Source organism: Pinus tabuliformis, chromosome 2_1 (genome assembly GCF_031772625.1).
Source record: "Pinus tabuliformis cultivar Carrire ecotype Pingquan chromosome 2_1, CPIR1, whole genome shotgun sequence".
In the NCBI taxonomy this organism is placed as follows: Eukaryota; Viridiplantae; Streptophyta; class Pinopsida; order Pinales; family Pinaceae; genus Pinus; species Pinus tabuliformis.
This window is the reverse complement of record NC_142299.1, coordinates 573,257,328-573,270,631: the sequence shown is the minus strand read 5'-3', so window position 1 is coordinate 573,270,631 and position 13,304 is coordinate 573,257,328. Positions and strand designations below refer to the sequence as shown.

Below are 13,304 nucleotides of genomic sequence, written 5' to 3'. Positions count from 1 at the left end.
AAAAAAAATTACACGGAGAGGTAGAGGAGTGACTTTTGTGAAGCTATTTTCATGTAGCTCTATGACTCTTCGTGAAGTTGATTTCATGCAGCTCTATGACTCTTCGCGAAGCTGATTTCGCGCACTCTTCACGACACTGATTTCGCGTTGCTCGATTTACGCGCAGCTATTACAAAGACTTTAAAAAAACACACTATTCACTCACGGCAAAAAGACACAGTAAAACAGAGTAAGCTTGGAGAAACAATAAAACTTAGGATTAACTTCTAATTCATGAAAAATACATTCATATGAGACAGCGACTCATTCACCAAGTAAAAAGAATATTTTCAAAGATTTTCATTTCATGCGGAACAACACACAATAAAACACAATAACTGTTGTTTTCACGCACCTACCAAAATTTTCTCCACCATTTTCTCCTCAGAGATCCTCGCTCTCTTTCTCTCTTACTCTCTTACTTACACAAAAATGACTTTTACATGCTTCTTTATCTCAACATACAATTTTTACATTAATGCATGACAGAGCAAATAATTAATATGATGTTGTTGTTCTCTTTCTCTCTTACTCTCTAACTTACACAAAAATGAGTTTTACATGCTTCTTTATCTTGAAATACAATTTTTACATTTATGCATGACAAATAAAATAATTAATATGATGGTGTTGTTGAGTGTTGACAAAATCGCGCAGGTGTTTGTGGAGTGTGGGCAATAGCCGCAGAATGAATTCTTGCCCATATCTATTTACCAAAATACATTAAATGCCTTAAATTCTTTGTTGTGTTTAGAAATGGTTCGCGCGGTACTTCTGTTCTGGCTTCAGTCCTTCTATCTTCAAACAGAGACACAACTTGTAGAAATACTTCTGAGAGGTATGACTGTTGTGAGGGTGTTTAACGTGCTGGTTGAGATTAATATTTCCAACAATGGTACTCATAGATCACAACACAATTTAAAAGAACAATTACTCTATTTTACTGTGTGTTACTCCGCGTAAGTTTAAGTGTTTGTAAAATTTTAATTTGTTTTGTAAATGAGCCGCAGTCTCATGTAGATGTATTTTCATGTTTAAGAAATGAATACCAAGTTTCAGTGTGTTGCTCCAAACCTATCTTCTTATTTTTGTTGTGAGTATTCATTAAGTCTCTGAAATAGTTCTGCGGTGCGCGAAATCCAAGTTTGTGAAATAGCTTAGCGGTGCACGAAGTAGCTGCGCTAAATCGGCTTCGCGGTACGCGAACCTAATTTCGCAAAAGTAGCTTCGCGAAAGTCATATCTCTTTGCCTCTCCCCTCCGTGAAAACAAAAATTATATTTTTCAAAGTTTTCTAACATGGTATCAGAGCGAGTTAAACTCTGTTAATGTAAAAACAAGTGTTTTTACTAACAGTAAAAATTATTTTTTAGCGCGCATTGTTTTTAGCATATTTACCAGCAGGTAGAAAGTTTGTTTTTACGCTCATAAATGGCAACATCAAGTACAAGCTTGACTAATCCTCAAATACCTCAGTTTAATGGAAAAATTATGATTATTAGGCTATTACAATGAAGGCCTTGTTTTCTTCTCAAGACATTTGGGATTTGGTGGAGAATGGTTTACAAGAACCAGTAGATGCAGCAGTATACAATGCCTTATCTCAACAAGAAAGAGATGTGTTAAGGGACAACAGGGAGAAGGATTCAAAAGCCTTGTTTTATATCTTTCAAGCAGTTCATGAAAGTATGTTCCCAAGGGTTGCAGCAGCAACAAAGTCTAAGCAAGCATGGGACACTCTCCAAACAGCCTACCAAGGCATGGCAAAAGTCAAAACAACAAAGCTGCAAATGTTGAGGAGAGATTTTGAAACACTTTGTATGAAAGAGTCTGATAATATAGACTCATTTTTTACACATGTAAGTGCGCTGATTACTCAAATCAGGTCTCATGGTGAGACACTTGAGGAAAGAAGAACAGTTGAGAAAGTTTTGAGAAGTTTGCCAGCAAGGTTTGAGGCCATTGTTGTGGCCATAGAAGAGACAAAGAATCTCTCACAGTTTTCAGTGGATGAGCTTAATGCATCACTGATTTCTCATGAACATAGATTGAACAGAGCAGCAAGCTCCTCATTGGAGCATGCCTTCAAGACACAAGTATCGTTCGGTCAAGGTCGAGGCAGAGGAAGATCATATGCTAGAGGAAGAGGAAGAAGCCCACATAGAGGTGGAAGAAGCATCCCTTCAAGCTCAAATGGAAGAGGTAGCAATAAAAATCCAAGTCAAGGTCCAAGCCAAAATCAAGCACAAGGTCAGAGGTATGATAAATCTCAAGTTCAATGTCATTACTATAAAAGGTATGGTCATTATGTAGATGAGTGTAGAAAGAAGCAATATGACATTAGTAACAAACCAAGTGCAAATTTCACAAGAGAAAATCAAAACCATGATAGCATGTTTTTAGCTTGTAATGTAGCACAAGAAAAACAGAGTGATATATGGTATCTAGATTCAGGGTGTAGCAACCACATGTCAGGAAACATAGAAATGTTTTCTGATCTAGATGAAAGTGTGAAATATGAAGTGACATTAGCGACTGATAGCAAATTCTATGTCATGGGTAAAGGAAGAGTTAATATCCTAACAAAGAAGGGGGAGAAGAAATACATCTCAGATGTTTACTTTGTCCCTGGTCTGAAACATAATCTCATGAGTGTTGGACAGCTCATGCAGAAAGGCTACAATGTCTTCTTCAAAAATGATGTGTGCACAATTTTGGATAGGCCTCCAAGCAGACAATTGATTGCAAAGGTTCAGATGACAGACAATAGAATGTTTCCCCTAAAAATAATATCAGATTTGCAGAAAGAAGGTGCACAAGCACAACTATCTATGAACTCACAAGAAGATGGAAGAAAAGAGGCAACTGTCACACAAATAAACCTTCAAGTAGAGGTAAAAGATGAAAACAGGTTATGGCACTTGAGATTTGGACATCTCAACTTTGGAGGTTTCAATCTGCTGCATAGGAAAGGCATGGTGAAGGGTTTACCACTCATAGAAAAACCAGACGGCATATGTGAAGGATGTATCTTGGGCAAGCAACATAGAGAGACATTTCCAGCAGGAAAGTCAGTGAAGGCAAAGGCACCTTTGGAGATTGTCCACTCAGACTTATGTGGACCAATGCAGACACCATCAATTGGTGGCAGTCACTATGTATTGACCTTCATAGATGACTACATAAGGAAGACATGGGTCTTTCTCCTAAAACAAAAAAGTGAAGTGTTTGAGCATTTTCAACAATACAAGGCTCTTGTTGAGAAGCAACGCTGACATTACATCAAAGTCCTTAGGATTGATAGAGGTGGAGAATACATTTCAAATGACTTCCTTAAATTTTGTAGGGAGCATGGAATTCACAAGCAATTTACAACAAGATATACACCGCAGAAAAATGGTGTGGCAAAAATGAAGAATAGGACCATTATGGAGATGGCAAGGAGTATGTTGAAAGCAAAGCATTTGCCAAATGACTATTGGGTTGAAGCTGTCGCTTGTGCAGCATATATCTTGAATAGATATCCAACCAAAAGCGTCTAGAACATTGTTCCTGAAGAAGCATGGAGTGGAAGAAAGCATAGTGTCACTCACATGAGAGTTTTTGGATGTGTGGCTTATGCACATGTCCCGGATGAGTTGAGAAAGAAGTTGGATAGCAAGGGGGAGAAATGCATATTTGTTGGATACAGTGATGAATCCAAGGCATACAAACTCTACAATCCATTAACCAAGAAAGTCATAATCAGCAGAGATGTGCAGTTCATAGAAGAAGAAGCATGGGATGGAAATTTAGAAAAGACAGTCAATGTCAAAGCATGCATACCAAATGAGGACAGAGAGGAATTAACAACAGCAAGTAATTCCTCAACTCTGACTCCCTCTACTCTTATTCAAGTGCAGCAAAGCAGAAAACAAGCAACGCCATCAACAAATAATAGGACAGTTTCGCGCAGCCAAGCAAGTGCTTCTCCAAGCACACCATGAAGCACGACACCAAGTGACATGTCAAGCCCATCTTCAACAAGCACAAGAAGGCCAAAATTCAGAAATTTAAATGAAATTTATGAGAAAGATGAAGTTGATAGTGGCGCAAGTCTGAATTCCTTATTTGCATTATTTTGTCATGTAGATGACCCAATCCACTTTGAAGATGCAGTGAAAGAAGAAAAATGGGTTGCGGCAATGGAGGAAGAAATAGAAGCAATAGAAAGGAATGATACATGGGAGTTAGTGAGCCTTCCGAAAGGAAAACATGTCATTGGAGTAAAGTGGGTCTATAAGACCAAAAGCAACATTGAGGGAAAGATTGAAAGGCACAAAGCAAGGCTAGTTGTCAAAGGATACAAGCAGCAGCATGGAAGAGATTACGCGGAGACGTTCGCGCCAGTCGCGTGGATGGAGACAGTGCGCGCAGTTGTGGCGATTGCCGCGCAGCATAAATGGATAGTGTATCAGATGGACATAAAGTCAGCGTTCTTAAATGGAGTGCTGAAAGAGGAAGTGTATGTCACGCAACTGCCTAGTTATGAGATTGAAGGCCAAGAAGACAAAGTATATCGATTAAATAAAGCTCTTTATGGGTTGAAACAAGCACTGCGCGCATGGTACAGCAGGATATATGCTTACTTATTGGACAATGGTTTCGACAAATGTGACGGTGAACCTACTCTCTACATCAAAGAGAGCGAAGGTAAGATTCTCATTGTCATCTTATATGTAGATGATTTGATCTTTACAGGTAGTGATGATTTCCTCATCGCTGATTTCAAACAAGTCATGAAGAGTGAGTTTGAAATGACTGACTTGGATTGCTAAGATATTTTTTGGGCATAGAAGTGAAGCAAATAGAAAAGTGCATTTTTACCTCTCAAGCAAAGTATGTGGCAGAAATTTTGGAGAGGTTTAAAATGCAAAACAGCAAGTCCGCACCAACGCCAATTATCATAGGGTTGAAGTTGAGCAAAGAATATTGCAGCAGCAATGTCAATCCGACATTATACAAAAGCATGATAGGCAGCCTGATGTATTTGACAGCCACTAGGTTAGATATAATGTATGCAGTAAGTTTGGTGTCAAGGTTCATGGAGACACCCAAGGAGACACATTGGCAAGCAGCGAAAATGATTCTGAGGTATGTCAATGGGACACAACAGTATGGCATTTTGTACACAACAACCAGTGATTTCAGACTGGTTGGTTACACTGACAGTGATTGGGCAGGCATTGTCGATGACAGAAAGAGCACGTTAGGATATGTTTTTCATTTGGGTTCCGGAGCCATTTCATGGACCTCCAAGAAGTAGCCAATAGTGTCACTGTCAACAGCAGAAGCTGAATATGTCGCAGCAACACCAGCAACGTGTCAGACAGTTTAGATGAGAAGGATGTTGAGGGATCTTCGTCGTGACCAAGAGGGCGCGACAACTATTTTCTGCGACAACACCTCAGCGATTGCATTGTCAAAGAATTATGTCTTCCACAAAAGGACCAAGCATATTGATGCTAAATATCATTTTATTAGATAGTTGATTAACAATGATGAAACTGTGTTGCAGCACTGTAGGTCACAAGAACAGCTCGCTGATATTTTCACAAAGCCATTGATAGGAGAAAATTTTGTTTATCTCAGAAACTGTTTGGGAATTGTCAATGGCGGCAGTTGTGATTAAGGGGGAGTGTTGGAAATAATAATCCCAACCACCGCAATAAATAGCCCGACAGCAGCCATACATGTCAGACACTTTTGCAGGTTGTGTCTCAACATGAAGATAGAAGGTTTGAAGTCAGACACGAACCATTCAAAAACCCAGCAAAGGCATTTAAAGAATTTATGTACTTAGGTAAACAGATATGGGCAAGCATTAATTCAACAACCTTGCCCACACACCAGAAACACCCGCGATCACACTCAACAACAACATCAAAATTAATTTTTCTCTGTCATGAATTAAATGTAAAATTGTATGTTGAGTTATATATGAATGTAAAATTCATTTTGTATATGTTAGACTGCGTAGAGAGGTTAGATAGTAAGAAGTAAGAAAAGAGCGCAAGTCTTTGTGGAGAAAATGGTGGAGCATTTTTTGGTGGGCACGTAAAAACAATAGTTACTCTGTTTTACTGTGTGTTACTCCGCGTAAAGTTTAAGTCTTTGTAAAATTTTATTTTATTTTGTAAATGAGCCGCAGTCTCATGTAGATGTATTTTCATGTTTAAGAAATGAATACTAAGTTTTAGTGTGTTACTCCAAACCTATCTTGTTATTTTTGCTGTGAGTATTCGTCTTTGTAAAATTTTATTTTATTTTGTAAATGAGCCGCAGTCTCATGTAGATGTATTTTCATGTTTAAGAAATGAATACTAAATTTTAGTGTGTTACTCCAAACCTATCTTGTTATTTTTGCTGTGAGTATTCATTAAGTCTCTGGAATAGTTAAGTGGTGCGTGAAATCCAAGTCTGTGAAATAGTCTGTTTCTCATATAGATGTATTTTCATGTTTAAGAAATGAATACTAAGCTTTAGTGTGTTCCTCCAAACCTATCTTGTTATTTTTGCTGTGAGTATTCATTAAGTCTTTGGAATAGTTAAGCGGTGCGTGAAATCCAAGTCTGTGAAATAGCTTCGCGGTGCACGAAGGTAGCTGCGCGAAATCGGCTTCGCAGTACGGGAACCTAATTTCGCGAAAGTAGCTTCAATTATAGATCCTATGCTTTGTGTGTCAATTATTGCATTATCTGCTCGAGCGATAAACATTTATGCAAGATTTTGGATAAATGGCAAATAAGATATAAATCCCAAAACATACGAAAGAAAAACAAAAGCATTAACATGATTACAATATAGAACCTGAAACTTCCCTCGGTAAAGCTCTACGGTTGCTGCATGAGATAACAAAACGTAATGACCAGCGATGTATGGTTCCACTGTGGAGTTGCCAGCACTACAGTTGCCCGCGAAGCCAAAGGGATAAGAACATCTTTTGGGTGGCCAGTAACCAACATCATAACTAGAAGAGGTAAATGCATTGGCTTCATTAAAAGTTGTCCAGAACTTCACTCTGTCCCCAAATTCTCTAAAACAAACTTCTGCATATGCTCTGAAATCCTCCATGCACCCAAACATGCCGTTACAAACTGTGATTTGTGTTTTTGATAGAGAATATATTGTGAATTATTATAGTTTATCCATAGTAAAATGAAATGGGAGAGAGTTACACTATCTTTGGACTAAGCCATCCTCCATAGTTATCTTCCAAACTCTGGGGCAGATCGAAGTGATATAATGTGATATGCGGTTCAATACCTGCCAAATTTGCACCCATCAATACATTGCTTTTCTTAGAGGCCTTGAAGTTCAGTTATATTACCATGGCTGATAAGTTCGTTAATAAGATTATTGTAGCATTCAAGCCCCTTGGGATTCATGGCACCCCTTCCATCTGCAGGAATGCATCCAGTATGTTAAAAAGAAATCTATTAATAAGCCACTGCTAACTTTTTATCGATTGTACATAAAGAAATATTCATGTGTCTGTGTTATTAGGTATAAGTCGAGACCAAGATATGGAAAATCTGTAACCGTCTAACCCTATTTCATTCATAAGAGCAACGTCCTCAAGCAAGGCAATAAGGTCTCCAAATGTCAAGTTCAACTGAAAAGGGAGGAGCAATAGATCTGAAATTACTTTATAATGGTGATATTGATCTGCTGCTACATCCCCGTGCTTCCATCCGGCATATAACCTGTCAATTATTCAATGTTTAACATCGATGTTAAAAAATTGAATTGTGAAAATAGTTTTTTGAGCCGACCTGCGTGGGTGTAAGTGTCCCAAATACTGGGCTTTCGGCCATCTACTGTTGCAGCGCCTTCAACCTGCAGGTGTCATGTAGAAACAAGTAATATATTGCAAAACTTTATATAAATACGCAATATTTATGCAGAAACATGGAAACTACAAGTGATTGAAGTAAGGGTTGAGGGACCTCGTAAGCAGAGGTGCCTGCACCGAAAATAAAGTTTGAAGGGAAGTCACTTCTGCTGATCATCAACTTAGATTGCAGAGGGACCTCGTAAGCAGAGGTGCCTGCACCGAAAATAAAGTTTGAAGGGAAGTCACTTCTGCTGATCATCAACTTAGATTGCAATCCATGCACTTGAATATTATGATGACTGGAACAATGGATTGCAATTAACGCCCAAAAGACGAGTGCCTCCATCTTGGGCATACTAACGATTATTTCGTCTTGCAATCCATAGACGTTATTGCCTGAACTAAAAACTGTTGAAAATGTAATTTCAACGCCCTACGTACGCAACCAAAACCGCCTGCAAAACCACAAAACTGCCCAGGATCATATCGCACCACCATCCATGAAAAGTGGTTTCCGTATGGTTGTGCTCCGATGCGTTTTGGTGAAGGCACGTGGGTCTCACCTGACGTAATCAACTTTGACCCATCGGGAGATATCGTTCACTCATGTGAGGGCTTCCGATATCTTTCTCGTCCGTTGGATCTGCTCCACCTTCTCCAACCGTTGATTGTCCGAAGCTGCTCCAAACCTGCATACGGCAAATATTAAATTCATAGCGTGGAGTAAATCTAAGTTTTGTTGACCATACGTTTAATCAATGAAATGTCATAGTGGTAGGTAGTGTATTAAAGTTTTCACATATTGCACGTAAGTTTTTTTATGGAGGCATGGGCGCATATGCTCATTAATTAAGTTTCGTATGGGATATGGGCACGTTTTAATATTTTTTTATATTTACATACGGCATGTATTGAATGTAAAAAAAACGTATGTAATAAGTCTTTTATGTCTTGAGTGTTGATTTTTTTTTTTGGTATGTATTGCACACGGGAGTAAAGAGAAAACTGGTTTTTACGGCAGTAAGAAGAACCAGAGGGTGTATGCACAGCAGTGCACAAATATGTTGTAATGTTTTTGTGTGGGCATTGAAAAACAGAGGTGAAGGAAAACCATGTATGGTTTTGCAAGTGCATAAAGAAAATGGTGGAGCGTAAGTTGTTTTACACACCAGTGAATGTAAATTTTGTTTTACAGCAGTAAGCTCATGTAAACTTTTGTTACAGCAGCAAGTTGTTTTTCACAGCAGTGAATATGAAAATGATTTTACAGTGGTAAATCCCTCTCAGAAAAAGAGGATGTATTAGTTTCTTTTTGTTTTAATGAATAGAAATCTTTTATGGTGGTGAAATCCTCTGTTACTCAGTGAAATTTTTTTTAAGCTGTCTGTGTATAAAAATCCTGTGGAGGTAAAACAGAGCATTGCCTCTGTGTTTAGTTTGAATCTTGGTTTTGGTATTTTCCCCATTAAAAATACCCAACAGTGGTATCAGAGCTAGTCCAGGCTCTTTGAAGACTCAAAGAAGCTGAAGGAAGGTGTGGTTGCAGCAGTCAAAACTTCTCAGGCAGACAGAAGACTCAGACAGCGAAGGATTCAGGTATTCCCCAAAAGCATTTCTCTTGTTATTGCTGAAGACAGTCAGTTTTAAAAAAAATCACAGTCAAGGATTTAAAACCATAGTTCAAGATGCAAGGAATGGCAAGCACAAGCATGGGTATGTTCAACACCCAGCTCCCACACTTTAATGGGAAGAACTATGACTACTGGTCTATAACCATGAGAGCTTTGTTCATCGCTCAAGATATATGGGAACTAGTAGAATATGGGTTTGAGGAACCAGCAGATGAAACTGAGTTCAATGCATTAACTCAGGGAGAGAAGGATCAGTTGAAGCTCAATAGGAAGAAGGATGCAAAGGCCATTGTCTTGTTGTATCAAGGAGTGGACCAGAGTATATTCCCAAGGATAGCAGCAGCTACAACATCACATGAAGCATGGCAAACTCTCAAGACAGCCTATCAAGGCATGGAGAGAGTGAAGACAGCAAAATTGCAAATGCTGAGAAAGGATTTTGAAAACTTGAACATGAAGGAGTCAGATAACATTGACTCATTCTTCACTCATATGATTGGAGTAGTCACACAAATGAGAACTCATGGAGAAACAATTGAAGATAGAAGAATAGTGGAGAAAATATTGAGAGTCTTACCCTCAAGGTTCGATGCCATAGTCACAACCATTGAAGAGACAAAGGATCTCTCAAAATATTCAGTTGATGAGCTACATGCATCACTGATAACACATGAGCAGAGGTTGAGTAGGAATGAAAACTCTTCTCTAGAACAAGCCTTCAAGACCCAGATGTCCTTTGGAAGAGGAAGAGGTCAAGGAAGAGGAAACAGAAGAGGAAGAGGCAGAAGCCAGAACAGAGGAGGAAGGAACAGCTCATCAAATGCACAAGGAAGAGGCAGCAATCCAAATCAGAACCAAGGTCAAGGCAACAGCCAACAAAGAGATCAACATCATGCTCAAGGACAAAGGTATGATAAATCTAATGTTCAATGCTATTATTGCAAAAAGTATGGACATTATGCTAGTGATTGTAGAAAGAAACAACATGATATGAACAGCAGACAAAATGCAAATGTTACAAGAGAAAACAACAGTCAAGAAAATGTCCTATTAGCTTGTAACATGGCTGAAACGCATAGTGAGGACATATGGTTTTTAGACTCAGGTTGCAGCAACCATATGACCGAAAACATAGCCTTCTTTTCTGCCCTAGATAAAAATGTGAAATCAGAAGTCACACTAGGAACTGATAGTAAAGTGTCTGTTATGGGAAAAGGAGAAATAAAAATACTTTCAAAGCAAGGAGAAAAGAAAACCATAGCAGATGTATACTATGTCCCCGGAATGAGATGTAACCTCTTGAGTGTTGGACAGCTTGTCCATAAGGGGTACAATGTTTTCTTTAAAAATGATGTATGCACCATCATGGATATACCACCCAGCAAAAGATGCATTGCTGAAGTGAAGATGACAAGGAACAGGATGTTCCCCTTGAGGATCAGGGCAGATTTGAAAAACAAAAATGAAATTGCAGCAGTTACCCAAGAGGCTTTCCAAAGCGTGCCAAAGGATGAGAATTGGTTGTGGCACTTGAGATTTGGTCATCTCAATTTTGGAGGTCTAAATTTGTTGAGCAGAAAAGGAATGGTAAGAGGATTGCCATTGATAGAGAAGCCGGACAGCCTATGTGAAGGCTGCATATTGGGAAAACAACATAGAGAAAGTTTTCCATCAGGGAAGAGCATAAGGGCAAAGGCACCCTTAGAAATCATCCACTCAGATTTATGTGGGCCAATGCAAGCTCCATCATTAGCTGGCAGCCAATATTTCCTAACATTCATTGATGATTTTACAAGAAAGACATGGATATATTTCCTCAAGAACAAAAATGAAGTGTTTGTGAAATTCCAAAATTTCAAAGCACTTGTGGAGAACCAAAGCGGGCTGCACATAAAAGTATTGAGAACTGATAGAGGAGGTGAGTATATCTCCAATGAATTCCTAAAGTTTTGTAGAGAAAATGGAATACATAAACAGTTCACAACTCGGTACACCCCACAGCAAAATGGAGTTGCTGAAAGGAAGAACAGGACCATCATGGATATGGCGAGGAGCATGCTAAAGGCAAAGCATTTGCCAAATGAGTATTGGGCTGAAGCTGTACATTGTGCAGTTTATATATTGAACAGGTGTCCTACAAAAGCAGTCATGAACAAGGTGCCAGAAGAGGCATGGAGTGGGAGAAAGCAAGGAGTCACCCACATGAGAGTTTTTGGGTGTGTGGCCTATGCACACATTCCAGATCAGCTAAGGAGGAAGTTGGACAGCAAAGGGGAGAAATGCATCTTCATTGGATACAGTGATGAATCCAAAGCCTACAGGCTGTACATTCCATCTACCAAGAAGTTCTTTGTAAGCAGGGATGTTCAATTCATAGAAGAGGAAGCTTGGGATGGAAGCATAGAGAAGACAGTTAATGTTAAACACTGTTTGTCTCATGATGAAGATGAAGAGGAAGTGGCTGAAATGAATCCCCAAACAGCAGCGCCAACACAAGGACAGCAAGGTACACCATTGAGGATCAATGAGAGTGCTTCTCCAAGCACACCACAAGGAGGAAATTCAAGTGCATCTTCAAGCACTTGCACACCAAGTGAACGAGGTAAGAAATTTAGAAATCTAAGTGACATTTATGATGAAGGAATGAATTCCTTATTTGCCTTGTATTGTCATGTTGATGATCCTATTCATTTTGAAGAAGCTATTAAAGATAGGAAATGGATAGAAGCTATGAATGAGGAAATTAATGCCATAGAGAGAAACAAAACATGGGATTTGGTTGAGCTACCAAAAGGCAAAGAAGTCATTGGTGTGAAATGGGTTTATAAGACCAAGAGCAATGCTGAAGGCAAGATTGAAAGGCATAAGGCAAGGCTGGTTGTCAAAGGCTACAAGCAGCAGTATGGGAGAGATTATGAGGAGACTTTCGCACCGGTTGCAAGAATGGAAACCGTGAGAGCAGTGCTGTCCATAGCAGCTCAAAACAAATGGAAAGTCTACCAAATGGATGTGAAATCAGCATTCCTAAATGGAGTGTTAATGGAAGAGGTCTATGTGGAACAGCCTCTCGGATATGAGAAGAAAGGTGAAGAGCACAAAGTGTGCAAATTGAAGAAAGCTCTTTATGGGCTGAAGCAAGCGCCAAGAGCATGGTACAGCAGGATAGATTCATATCTATTGGAGAATGAATTTGAAAAATGTGAAGGAGAACCCACAGTCTACATCAAGGAAAAGGATGGTAAAATTTTGATTGTGGTCTTATATGTTGATGATGTGATTTTCACAGGTAATGATGATCAGCTCATTAAGAATTTTAAATCAGTCATGAAGGATGAATTTGAAATGACTGATATGGGTTTCTTGAGATACTTCTTAGGCATAGAAGTAGAGCAAAATGAAAAAGGAATTTTTATATCTCAAGCAAGATATGTAAATCAAATTTTGAGCAGATTTAAGATGGAAGAATGCAAGGCAGCAATCACTCCCACAGTGATGGGATTAAAGCTCAGCAGAGAGGACAGCAGCAAGGATTTTGATCCTAGCTTGTATAAAAGTATTGTTGGCAGCCTTATGTATCTAACAGCAACTAGGCCTGATTTAATGTATGCTGTTAGTTTAATTTCCAGGTTCATGGAGAGACCAAAGGAGGCACATTGGCAGGCAGCAAAGAGAATTTTGAGGTATGTCAAAGGTACCAAAATGTTTGGCATATTATATAGTGTCTCAGAACATTCAGATTTGGTTGGTTACACTGATAGC

At 39.0% G+C, this 13,304-nt stretch overlaps 1 pseudogene; it reads right to left on the bottom strand.

The window, feature by feature from the left end:
* LOC149201752 (beta-glucosidase 22-like) overlaps positions 1–13,304 on the bottom strand; it is a 134,774-nt pseudogene that overhangs the window by 118,177 nt on the left and 3,293 nt on the right.